General features: G+C 39.6%; 1 long non-coding RNA gene across 4 annotated transcripts in view; it reads right to left on the bottom strand.

The window, feature by feature from the left end:
* Positions 1-13,904, bottom strand: part of LOC120749057 (uncharacterized) — a 113,947-nt gene that overhangs the window by 12,428 nt on the left and 87,615 nt on the right. For 3 of the 4 annotated variants that reach the window (XR_005699511.1, XR_005699509.1, XR_005699510.1), the window contains 3 exons: positions 9,003-9,172; positions 4,049-4,163; positions 1,821-1,952 (listed from right to left, as the gene is read on the bottom strand). This is a non-coding gene — a long non-coding RNA (uncharacterized LOC120749057). Of the gene's footprint in view, positions 1-765; positions 1,002-1,820; positions 1,953-4,048; positions 4,164-9,002; positions 9,173-13,904 lie in introns of those variants that run through there. The other variant, XR_009207567.1, reaches the window with a different exon arrangement.

Below are 13,904 nucleotides of genomic sequence, written 5' to 3'. Positions count from 1 at the left end.
TAAGGCCTTTAGAGAGAGAAGGTTAAAAAAAAATAATAAAGCTGGCACGGTTATTGGGGGTAAGGCAGACAGTGCAAACTTTATGTCAAACTTTTTCTATTTAAGTCTTCCTCACACTGAAGTCAGCACTTTTCAGCTCATGCTTTTACAACTCAAACAAGCCCTGGGTTTATTGCTCCTAGAACTGAATTCTCAGTACCTCATACACAGGGACAGAGAGGTTACTGTATCTTCCATCGCTGTGAGTCCTTCACTTGAAAAAAATTAATTATTGACTGCCATTTTTAAGGATGAAATATGCTGGAACAACCATTTAATTTCTAGAGAGAAGCATCTAAAAGCCATGATCACTCTTGGATTCCTTTAGACAGGACACTGCCCTGTAAAAACCCACAACCCCTCAGTGCACACCTGTTCTTGATCTACAGCAAAACAAACCTGTTGAATTTCTGCATGGGGCCAGTGTGGTTTTAGCCCCAGAAGGGTTCAACACACTCAGAAGTTGTACAGCAACCTCCCAGAAATAATAAAAATAATAATCATCGTCATCATCATTGAGACAACATAATCAGGTACATTTTGAAAGAGCAAAAGAGTTAAAAATTAAGGAGAGAATAACAAACTATATAGAACAAAAGAATAAAAGCTGTGCAGGGTGCAGGGAGGTCCCTTGCACCTGCTCAGACATCCTGAAAATGCTCTGAGAGGCTCTGTGCCCACTCTTAAGCATTTAATGATCTAGGAGACTTTTTCAGCATGCTGGCCAATAGAAAATAGCTACATTCCTTGAGGAGCAGATCAAGGGTCCAAGGCCTTTGTCCTGGTGATGCCTTGAATTTTAACTTTCATGGTTTTCAGACTCTGCGCTGCCCAGGGGTGCAGTTCTGAGCCTCATCTTCAGTGTCACTCAGCTCTCTTCACAGAGTAGGGACACAAAACAAATCCTTCTCCTGCTGAAGTCCAAGGACAACTTTCAGGCCCAAAAGCACAAACAGTGGTGGCTGAAGGGAGGAACAAAAGGATGGGACCTCACAGCCTGAAGCTGTAATTGGACAATTAAACCCCAATATGCAAAAGGACCAAAACTTATGAAAATGTAAGATCTCGTGACCGTTTGTCCATTTTGTGAGCATTCTTAGTCTACTTTGGGTGTAGCCCTGGTCAGGTCCTGTCCTGCCCAAGGTGGATCCTAGTAGGTATTTATCCTTTCAGTAAACACCTGCTTTATTCTCCAGCTCCGTCCAGTCTCTGTTCCAGGTCAGCCTTCCCAAGGCATCACTGGCACTGGGCCAATTATGGTGAGAGAAGCATAGAAGTTTCTGGTTCATTTTCCTTATAAATTCAGCAGGTGAGACAAACTCTTTTCCTAATATGGGAACACCTGCTCAGGTGTGGGGTTGCACTGCAACACCAACCCACTGGAGATGACACTTGCCACAGAAAGTATCCATGAATTTATCAATTTATCAATTCTTACATTGCAGTTTAGCACAAATGTCTCTGGCTGTGCTCTGGCTTTCCATTGTGACAGGCCAAAACATCTCATCGCACCTTCAGCAGGAAGAAAATGACATTTTCTCTTTAAATGTCCAGAGCTCCATGAAGGACAGGTATCAAGTTTTCATCTGAGAAGATGGAACCCACGTTCAGGCAGAAGAGCAATGTAAGAATCAACCAGAGGTTCCAGAGAATATTGAAGGTGAAAAATAAACTGGTTTCACTGTACACCAGTGATCTGAAGCTGACACTTTCAACTTACGAAGTCCAAATAGCCAAAAAGTCCCAGTGACAAATTAAGCCTTGCTAATTATTGTACCCACCTCTCCTCAGTGCTGTGTACCAGTGACAGTCTGGCAGAGACCCTGGATTAAGGGTTGATTCTTCATACAGCAGAAATGCCAGCATGGTTGTCGTGTCTCAGATTTCACTCAACAGTACAGTAAACTTCAGTGCTTGTATTTAAAAGGAGAAAAAAGAAGAAAATAAGCCCCAAATGCTGCTGGCTTCAAACAGAGCTTGTCACTGTCTGTAGAGATGCTCTGTTTGTCAGCATTTCTCACTTTTGATGCTACTATTGAACCTGCATGAAACAAATTTCTCTGGTTGAAGCACTGGATGGTGGGGAAGCTTCAGGAGAGGAACAAAAACCTTACACCACATCCATTTCGCTTGCATTTTAAAGCAAACTTGCAAAGGCAAATTATTTTCAAGGTGAGGGCGTCAGTTAACAAATAAATATATGTTATTCAAATTAATGCTCCAGTAAAAAAGACAAATTAAATTAAATATAAATTCTACATTTTATCAGAAATACTGTCTGCCTTCTGCTAAGGTGAAATCTGTCTTTCCTCAGATCCATGTTCTCTAGTACCATTAGGATTTTTTCCTGCAATATGCATTAAAGGAAAAAAAAAGAAATAAAATTTGTGAAAAATTCTGCCCTTAAATTTCTTATGTTGTCTCTGTTATTATGAAAAAAATATTTCTTCTCCAGAGGAGAGACTCATACTTATGACTCAACTTCCAAGAACTCCCCTTTCGTCAAAAATAATCCTCTATAATTTAACAGCAGCTCTCAGAACTACCTTTGCAGGGCAGCTGGGTGCCTGTAGGCCTGCAGAATCCCTGGGGTCTTCCCAAACAAAATTCCCCAGGCAAACCACTCCCTGCAAGGAGGGGTCACCAGGTCATCAATCAAACTTGAAAATGTCAATTATTGCACATGTTACAGTGAAAGATAAACTGCTTTAAGAGATTTAAAACTCCAATTCCTTTTATAACTTAAATTTGGATAAGGCAACTGATGATATTCTTGTGATTTTAACAAGCTTGAAAGAAATAAAAAGATGTTTAGGTACTGAGGATCAAAATGACTGTAAATGGTACCACTATTCCAAATGAAAAATTTAATATTAAAAAGATAATTTAATACTTGAAAATACTTAAAATTCATCTGAGAAGCAAATGAAATGTCTGTCCATGGAAAAATATAAATGTCCTGTGAACAAAGATCCTTTTAATCGAGTAGATATCTGTATTTAACTGAGAGGTGGTTGGAATCACTAGACCTAGTTAAATGTAAATGTGTCTTTGCTGACTTTGTTCCCAACTTTCCACTTAAAAAAAAAAAAAAAAAAAAATTAGAATTATTTCAGTAAAATATAAAGAATGTAGGAGAATATGTGAGAAGATCAGACAAACTGCCTTCTGAACGTCAAGTACTCTGCTTCATGGTAACCTAATTTTTTGTGTTTCCAGAAAAGCGAGGTTTTACTATCTCTGAAAGACTCCCTTAATCCTCCCACGTACATGCTCTATTTCTGCCTTCTGAGAGAATGCAATTCCTTACCCTGAGCTTCTCTCATCCCATGAAGTGACAGAACCACGTCTTACCCAGCTCCAGGTCCTTCATGAATATTAAAACAAAAGAGATCGTGGGAAGGAAAGCGGAATATTGGAAAGGACATTTGAGGAAATCCTCTGAAGAATTACTGAAAATACCTTGTAAGAAGAAGAAGGAAACTAGGTCACATCTTCCCCATTTCTTATTCCTTATTTCAGATAAAATATTTATTTTAAATAGTTTAATAAAGAAAACAGAGAGAAGACCCAAGGAAACCTGTAATTTCTGAGGAAATACAGTTTCCTCAGAACTTGAGAGGATTTTCTCTTAAGGCAATGGAAGGAGTTAGGATGAAGGAGAGAACAGATATCTAAGAAGAGAGAAAGAGTTTTGAAGACAGATGACTTAACTTGCATTTTGACACATGAAGGATTTTTTTTAACTTCACAGAGGGCAAGGAGAGACACTGAGGTCTGTCTTTAATGAAGGGAAAAAGCAAAACAAAACAAAACAAAAACAAACAAACAAACCAACCAAAACAATTATTTAAAAAAACAACCCAAACACACAAAACCAAAATGAAACCAGAACCCCCCAAAAAACTCGAAATGACAATAGGGACATGCTGTCCTGTCCCTATTACAGTAGTTTTAGCAGTAATACGCTCAGAGAGGCTGATTTGCTGAAATATTGCATTTGAAATACCTCCAGGGATATGAAACTGTTTAGTCTTGCTTTCCTTGTGTCCTTTTCCTCCTGGTTTTTTTGCTTGGTGTCAGTTTTACCACACCCTGGAAGCAGATTGGGATCCACAGGGTCACTGTGAGCCAGAGGACAAATGATTGTGATATTGAGATTACCAGTGTTTTCCTTATTGTTTATATTAGAGCAACATGTAGAGGCATTAACTGAAATCAGAATCTTTCTGTAAAATGGTAGGAGATGGGATTTTCATTCCACGGCATTTAGATTAGATTAGATTAGATCAGTTTCCACTGAAATGCATAGTAAATCTATTTTCCCCCTAATATTTCAGGTGTTTAAAAATCACTGTATCTTCTGTAAAAGGGGAAAAAAAAATAATTCACTTCCCCTCAGAATTCTTTCTGCCCCTTCCTACTTTTTTTCTGGTTATCTGTAATTTTTGCAAGAAGCAGAACCTCTAAGTCTGGATTTGGCTGGAAAATGCAAACATGGTACTGCTGTAACCACAGGTGCTCACAGGCAGAGGTAAAATCATCTTTAGGTACAATGTTTTTATAGTTTCTGGGGAAATATATATTCCACATTCATCTGGCAACCCCTCCATCCTTCATGAATTCCACCAGGCAGGTCATAAAACCTTTGTCATTAAGAATCTGAATAAATCTTAAATAATATATAAATTTTCTGGGACAACATGAATGTTGTGCATCACGTGGGTGACAATTAATGTTGTCTTTTTGATGGTAAGAAACAGAAGCCATTCAAATTTTAAGCACAGAGTGATTTTCCCTTCCTTACTGCAATCAGAATTCTTTTTATCCATTTTACTCAAATAACCAGAAGTAAAGCAGTCTTTGCCTTTTTATTATTTTTTTTTATATTAAGGATCTATTTACCCTTCACTAAGTATCTTGGTCATTGCTAGGTAAGGGGAAAACAATGCAAAAGAAAAGCAGCCAAAAAAACCCCAAAGAGCTTTATATTTAAAACAAGTGGGTTTGTTTTGTTTTGTTTTTTTTAAATAAAACAAAATCTATACATAAATTAAAATGTCGGACCAGCTTGCTTATTGTTGGCAATTGAGATGCAAGAAATGGATGATTAGGAAAGATGTGTAAGCTGACAAATTTACATGGATTTCACATAAGATATTAAAAAAAGAAGAAAAAAAAAAAATCCCTGTCATTTTATCAGCACCAAAACCCATTTCAGACCCACTTTGTGACAATCTGTGAAGATAGTTGCAAGAAAAATATATTCACAAATCACAGGAATACAATCAGCAACCACCACAGAGCGATTTTCTTAAAGACTTGATTCTTTCTGTTTTCTTTACAATAGTCTGTGTATTTTAACTGTTTAAACTACAATGCATTATTACTGTAAATCTATGTCTACAAACATGAAAGCTGGGACTTTATCTACTCTCTAAGGAAATCCCATTTTCCTTTTATTTGGGACAATGCTCAAGATCCACAGCTTGAGCACAAGAGTAACTTTCCTGCAGGCCCCATGGAATCAATCCCCAGAAATTCCTCCCATTTGAAACCCGTGACACACCAAAAAAATAAGGAGGAAAGGCAATGACCAACCACTTAAATTGTGCCACAGGGTTAGAGATGAGCATTACTGAGCAGAACGAGAGCAGGATGTTTTCTCTTCCTGGGAACTTGTGTGGGGCTACAGGTTGGATTTGTGGTGATCCCCGTGTTGGTGACACAGGGGCGTTTTAGTTACTGCTCACACAACAACGAGGCTTTTTCTGTTTCTCACACCATATTGCCAGGACAGCTGACCCCAAATGACCAGAGGGATATCCCAGACTTTCTGGGGTCTTGCTGAGCAACAAAAGCTGGAGGAAGGAGGAAGAAGGAAGAGGTGATGTTCAGAGCCTGGCATGTTTGATCCCAAGGCACCATTCCGTTTGAGGGAGCCCTGCTCTCCTGGGGATGTCTGAACACCTGCCATCATGGGAAGATGAATGAATTCCTTGCTTTGCCTGTGTGTGCAGCTTCTGCTTCACCTATTAGGCTGTCCTGATCCCAACTCAGGAATTTCCTTCCTTTTACCCTTACAGTTCTCCACCCAAGTGCCTGAGGGGAGCTGAGCTGACCTGCAGGGATAAATCATGGCAGCCCAGAACTCAACTGTGTGCACGAGGGGATCCAGAGAAAGCCACAGTTTCCCACCCCATGGCATTCAGCAGGCAAGTTGCCAGACCATATTAACACCTCCTAACAGATCAGGTCAGATGAGTTCAGATGAGTTTACACACACTCTGGAAGCCAGAGCCAAAAAAAGCTTGGCTGACCTCAAAAAGGAGCTGCTCAGACCGCAATGAGTAATATTCATGAAGCTTGGTTGGCCCAGAACAGAACAGCACCAGTGAACCACAACCCTGTATGAATGACAAATCAATTTGTTGGGAGCTACTCTGAAATTAGATATTTCCCTCCAGAGAAGGGTCACAAACCTCTCCTTTGCTTCAGCAGTTGCCAGGAAAAAATGAGGAGTAACTCCTCAGTGCTGCCCCTGAGGGTGCAACATTCCCCATCACCTTTGAGGGAAAACAAAAGCCTTGGGATATAAAATTCATAGGGGAGCCTTGTAACCCCGAAATTGAGAGCCCTTGGAGAGCAGCAGGCTGTCCTACCCAATAAGCATAAAAACAAATAATGTTCTTCCAGGAAATGGAGAGCATAAATTTATGATAAATATTGTTCAGGATGAATAATTCACCCAGCTGTGATTATAAGTATGGGGCTCTGCAACATTATTGTTGAAGAGCATCCCATAAACATCTAAAAACAGCTGAAAAAGAAGATATTATCTGGCATATTTAGTGCTAAATTACACATTAATAAAAACTATTATTGTATAGGTATTTTCCCATCTATTTGTTCAGGAGTTCTACAGTGTATTTTATACACGTAGAACTGGAAGACTGCCTAGTAATAAAATGTATTGGAAATGGGAAATTCTGACACTTTCTGGGAAGGTCACCTGGTTTCCCTGACATCTGGGCTCCATCTGTGGTAGAACTACATGTCTTCCTGATTTAGAAAATAATTTTTTTCATAAATGAAAAAGAAGATTCAAAAAGAGGGAATCCTGCGAGAAAAAATAAGCACCAAAAATTGTTGTAAAACCCACTGTTAAATTAGAGCACTAAAGGACTAAATGAAAAAAAAAAAAAAAAAAAAAAAAAACCACAACCAACCAACCAACCGAACAAAAAACCACAAAAGGGCTAAAATGAAAAAAAGAAAAAATAACATTACTGTCCTTTCATATTTCAAAACTGTGAACAGCCATTAAGAAATGCTGAACCAATGTGGATTTTCTTTTCCTTTCTACTCCTGTGGTTTATGTGGGTAGATTAGTGGAGAGTGCTGATTTTGGAAGCCATGGAAAATCATTGTATCACCTTAAGTTATAGGTTAAGGTGTAAGATGGGCCACAAAACCAACACAGAAAAACCCCCTTTATTTCATACTACTTTTTTCCTAATATTAATAGTGGTTTTCCACTAATAATATTCTCTTTCTTTAATAAATTCTCATAATAAAATTTAGCAACACTGAAACACATTCTACTTATGGGCTGATATTTTACTTTTCCCACTACTGCATTACAGGTGCACTGTGCCTGGTTTTTTTTGTGGCAGGGATTTGCAGTTTTAGAAATGCAGAGCTCAGATATCTTATTTTCTGATTTAACTACGACTAATTGCAACGCAGAACAGATGCAGCAATACAGCTTTGGATAACAGCTTCACAAATACCACATATGCTCTTTTATACTTTTAATTAGCACTTCCTTCCAAAGTATACGTGATGAGTTTATTTGACATAGTGGAAGTCCCACAAGACTCTACACTATCATCCTATGCAAATCCCTTCTAAAACGTGTTCTCCATCTCCAAGGTGCAGAAAATACCTTAGAACCTTCCATTAATCTGCAAAATGCCATTAAAAATACCCTCATTAAAGTGCCTTGCCATTTGCCTGAGGATAAGATAGGCAGAGAAGTTCATTGGGCAGTTTTTCTGGGCTTTCTTTAACTCATTCCAAATCGTCTTCAACTTTTCAGCTCTTTCAGTGCTGGTGGAGGAGCGCTGAACATATCACAGCACGCGCTGGACTCCTGGGTGCTGGATTTGGTACGTGTGCTCCAGTCTGCATCCAAACTTGTTTAGGTTGATTTAAATCTCTCCACCATGCCAACATACTCCATCAGTTTGTAATAAGCCTTTATCGTTACACTTCTGCCTTCAGACTGAGACATGGAACATTCCTGTGGTTTCCCACTCCATTTGGGAATTAAAACTCAGTGTATAAGTAATCCCATAACAATTTCCCTAATTATTTTCTCCTGACTATCTCGGACACTGTCACTTATCTTGCTCCCAGCTCAGTGGCAGCATTAACATTTACACTTTTCTCTGAGGGTGGATTCACATTTGTTCCATCCTGAACTGTTTCTGAACTTGACAAAGTCTGATAAGCGACCAAATGCCATTTGGGATGGGGAGACAATGAGCCAAAATAGAATTCTGTGGGATATATGATTTTTTTTGTTTTTTTTTTTTTCTTTCAGACTGAAAGGAACTAAGTTTCTTTTCTGCAGTATCCCAGGAAAAGGTGACAATAATCTTGATATCTAGAATTGTTTAACCAAATTCCTCTTCACACCTCAGCTATGTTGCAGCCAATCTATAGTTAGAGTCATCCAAAACTCCTCTTGCTGAACACAGCCCTTAAACCCAACTGTTGATTTCACTTATTTTCATGTTATTATATAAAACGACCACTCGCAGATGCTACCACATAAAATTGCAGACAAACAGAAACAGATGAACGTGTAGATAAATGCATAACACACATTTAGATACAGGGAAGAAGGAGTAAAAATAAAACACAACACAAGCTGTGATCATCATCACGGAACTTACCTGAGAAATGGTGATATCCAAAAAAAATCTCCTGGGGAACATTTTTTTTCTGAGATCTGTCATGGAAACTGCAGTTTGTCTGTGCCATCAGGGTTCCAATCTTTTCCAAAAGTAGAGAAATGACAGGCACTGCCACCCCCTGCCACTCGTTGGCAGGTTTGGGATGTATGCTGATGGGGAAAATGCAAATATTGAGAAGGTTCATCATTTGTTTTCCTTGAAAAAAGAAAGTTATGTAAAATAACTGCTTTCTGCTTGTTTTTTTCCTGTCACTTCTCTTAAGCAGCAGTACAAATAACTTAAATTTTACAGCTTTTTTCTGGGGGCCTGTTTTCTCTCTGACAAACACTGCAGATGCATTTTTGAGGTGGTAATGTGACCTTGTGAACAACAATTATATGACAAAGGCAACTTTTTAGACCAACTTAATAAAGGAAATACAAGGAGGGTTAGTTGAGTTTAATATAATATTTTACATCTTGCCCAAAGAAGCCATAGTAACCCCATATAAAGCAATATATTGACAGCAAAGACTTCATTTCTGGACCAAGAACTCTCAACTTTTCCCCTTTTCAGCTAAATCCTACTCATCATGTCCACAAGTGTAGAAAGAGCAGGATGGATGAATTTACTTCAGACCTGGGTACCTGGTATGAGAATTTGGCTGTGCATATTTGTGAATGAGATTTAAAGGATAATTGCCACATGTGCTAATTGCCTTCATCAAAGCTGCATCAGTTCTTCCAACCACAGAGAGCAGAGCCATTTAAATACTTATTTTAGTGAATGGCTTGCTTTGCAGACACACTGGCATGAGGTGCATGTGAGCTGAGACAGCATTTTTTTTTTTCTTAAGATGCTTTTCTCAAAATAGGCAATGAATATAAGGTGCAAGAAAGTCAGAATTATCCTGCTTTTACACTGGAGTAGCTGAGCCATTGGCTGCCTGAGTTTTCAGCAATTTTGGTCTCCCTAACTTTTAAAAAATTGCTCTGAATGCTGATCAAATATGATCCTGGCTTCTGTTTTTGTTTACAAAATAAAATTAAACCAGGATAGCCCCAAGTGAAGTCACTCTACAAACCCAGGAGCACCTGAACTATAGCACCACATGCAAAGAGCCCCTTGCTTGAAGAAATTCGTAATGAATGAATGAAAGAATAAATGAATGAAAGAATAAATGAATGGATGAATGCCCACATGCTGTGTGACCTCTGAACGGTCTGTAAATGCCCAAATTAGAAATTCCCATAAATCAATCCCCTGTGTTTGAAATGGTGTTGTTGCTCCTGCTTATGTTCACGTCCATGGAGGGCTGGGGCCATCACCAAGTCACTGGTAAAGCCATCAGTGCTGCAAGCAAGGATTTGGTGTCAGGTGGCACCAGATGACCATGGTGACCATGAAACAGAACAGCTTCAGAATAATCCAGCAGGGGTTATCAGGATAAAGTTCAAATAAATCCTCAGGCATTCCAATTTACCAGTCCTACAGCATTTTTGGGGCAGCGCTCAAAACACTCCCTTTTCCACCCCCACCATTTTCCCTTCACAACCTGTTAAAATAACACTGTCTACAATTACAGGGTCATTTGTTATGCATGATATAATAGACTGCAAATATAAAAAGGCATTATCATTACTTTTGTCCTTTGTTCTTCCAGGCCAGAATATTACATAGTCCTTTACTTTGACATTTATTGCTTTTAGATTGGTAATAGAATGGTTTGTGTTGCTCATTATCTTGAATGATGATAATATTAGAGTTTGGGGAGCCTGCGTTCCCTGTTAAGTAAAGTAAAGGCTTCATATAATTTACCAAAGGTTATTACTGGACAATTACCCACAATACAGTTCAAGTCTAATAAACGTTAGCCACACTCACTCTTAAAAACCACATCTGGAGCGTGGTTCCTAGGAAACTGCAGAGAATGATTTAAGGCATTTATGTGCCTGGAAGGAGGAGGGCAGTTTATCTGTGCATATGCATCTACATGGCTTTATATGTGTTTTTGGTGTTCACTAATTGATATGTGAGTTTGGTGTTCATTAATGGGTGTCCTTAGGGAAAGGAATTAATTGAAAGACATACCTAGCCGGGACTCTGAGACAAGAGTGGAAGGGGAGGAGGGAAGAGGTAGAACCTTGGTTTTCACCCTTACTATTGGGAATAAAGGAGTAATTTCATATTTAACTTCCTAAAAATTATATCAGGTTTCTGCCTGAGACTTTACATAAGTTCTTGTACAACAGCCTAAGGTATTATCGGTCAGCAAGGCATGAAACTCAGAGCCCTGATTTCATCCTTCCATCCCTTATACCGCTGACCATGGTCAGCATCTCCAGACCAGAAGCAGGGCCGTGTTCTGGACACTCTTCCTCACCTGCAGCCAGGGAGTGGCTCCATTCCTGGGAAACTTTCTGGGCTGGGGATCCTTCACCACCCCCTCCATGTCTGAGACTCTCAGATGTTTACCTGAGTATAACGCTCTGTACACAGGCACACACATGTATATAAACAACATTTTTTTTCCCTGTCCCTTTTCTGTTTGCTACTCCAGTTTGCCTGCAGCCATTTATGTTCAATTTATGTTTATCAGTTCATTTCTCTAGCAGCTGCACTTTCAATGAAATGTTTTTATTTGGTGCCAAGTAATAGTAGCTGGAGTTATTTGCCCTATGAATCTTGGTAGATTAGTTTTTTGTAATTTACATACGTATCCAATTGCTACCAATTTTCACTGACAGTTTTCTCTCTGGACTTTGTTTCATTTCTATTTTTGAACTGTAACAGTTTCAGATGTACAGCTCTCTGCAAACTTTATGATATGCCCTGCATTATTGTAGTTATCTAGTAATGCAGAAGTGAGAGAAAACCTTTAACTCAAAATGTTAAAACAGTCTGCAGAAAATGAAATTAATGTTTCATGAAATAAATGTCATAATACAAAAAGACTTATTTTAATGGCAATTTGCTCAAAGCTTTGGATGTTTCTTTCCTGGCTGACACCAGTTAGTATTCTTCACATGAATCACAGAGCCCAGAGTGATTAAGTCAGCTGGTTCCTCCACAGGGCAATAAATAAGTGTAAAACTCCCCAGATTTGCAGTTGTGATGATGCGAGACGAGCACCAGCCCGTGGGTGCGAGTGACACGCCTGCAGCGGGTTTGCTCTCCAGAGGGAGCACGACGATGGCTGGGATTCCTGGTGCTGCAAGAGCCAGATAAGCCCTAAAATCAGGATAATGCTCTTCCATGCTGTGCTAGGAACGCTGGAGCAGATGTTCAGGGGAGGCAAAGAGAAGCACGCGATTGCTGTTATTACATCACTCGATGCTGTAATGGATGGGCAGGTGCAGGCAGGAGGTGCACACCTGCAGCTTTGCTCAGCATGGGCCCAGTACAGGCATCTCTCAGGGTAAGGGGAGGCTTTTCCAGGAGCTGCTGTGGGATTTCAGTGAGCACAGAAGCTGCACAGACTCGTTCAGAAGCAATTCACCCCCTGGACACAGCAAGCCTGGCCCCCACCTCTCATCTTGCGCACAACGATTGGATGTGATGCCTAAAGATTTCAGCTTTTACATGTGTTTCATAGCTTTGTAGACTATTAATATGTGGTTACAACCAAACCATTTTAACACAGTCGCAAGGGTTTTACCTTTTGATATCAGACAACATAACAAAACGCATAACAAAATCTCAAAGTGTTTGGTGTGGGGCGCAGCTTGCTGGGTGCAGCCTGACAGGAGGGGACCTGCAAACAGAAGTTTTCATTAAAATCTGGAAAGCAGCAGGTTCTGGGGACCTGGAGAAGGCATTGAAAATTGCCCTCAGAGTGTCCCTCCCAGACCTGCAATAACACAGAAGGAATTTGTGAGGATTTTCAACATAGCCTGGGCAACTTAGAATACAAATGAAATCAAAGTGCTTGTTACTTCCACCTGCTTTCAAGACTTCAACTTAATTTTAAAAAGCACAATGGCAGCATGCATAATGAACAGGTCCACGCTTTCAACTTTTCTCGTCCTCTGGGCTGGAAATCAGGAGTGAATTCCACTGCACGACAAAGATACAAGGCAGCAGGCAGCTCTCCTATGTCAGAAAACAAATTAATTCCTCCAGGACTGAGTATCTTGACCAAAAAAAAAAAAAAAAAAAAAATTCCTGCACTGTCATCTTTCAATAAATGAAAATAAAAAATTCAGAACAACGTGTGATCTAATATAAGCAATAAAAAAAAGCAGCTTCATTTTGATGAGCAGTGTCGCTTTCGAAAAAACAACAGGAATGTTCAGCTGTGGAGTTTTACAATATAGCACGTTCCAAAGAGATTTTTTTTCTTTCAATACTGAGGCAGGATACTCATAAAGTGGAGGAGATTGCTCAGAATCTCATAACTGAGCTGCACATGGGCTAGAATTCAGCCAGAAGAGAGAGCATTATCTCAGCAGCCAAGCTCCAGTCACCAAAGAAGACTCTAAATCAAGCAAGGGCAAATACTATTGATGCTGCCTTCCCCCAGATGGATACTGGTGATGAATGCATTCCAGATGCCAATAATCTCAGCTTTTGTCCAGCCTGATACAAGCTTTGCATTGCATTATTGGCAGACACCTTGCTGCTCTTTTCCACCTCTCTGCGTTGAGTGCCTGCCCATCTGGGCTTGCAAGCCCGTCTCTGTTTTCCCTTTCCACTGGCTGTTCTTATTTCCCCAGTGCCCAGGCAAATGTGACCAACTCCTCAAATGAAAGTGGCCTTGATGGCTAAGTACATTTTCTTGGCCTTGTTCAGCTCTTTTTAAATTAAAGTTCTACTGGTAGGTATGTTCATGCTAGTTTCTATTAGTTCATTTTCACATAGTAGCTCCCAAAACATAGGGAAATTCTCTTTGATATGTTTATG

The sequence above is a fragment of the Hirundo rustica genome, chromosome 2 (genome assembly GCF_015227805.2).
Source record: "Hirundo rustica isolate bHirRus1 chromosome 2, bHirRus1.pri.v3, whole genome shotgun sequence".
NCBI classification, from domain to species: Eukaryota; Metazoa; Chordata; class Aves; order Passeriformes; family Hirundinidae; genus Hirundo; species Hirundo rustica.
This window is presented reverse-complemented; position numbering and strand designations above follow the sequence as displayed.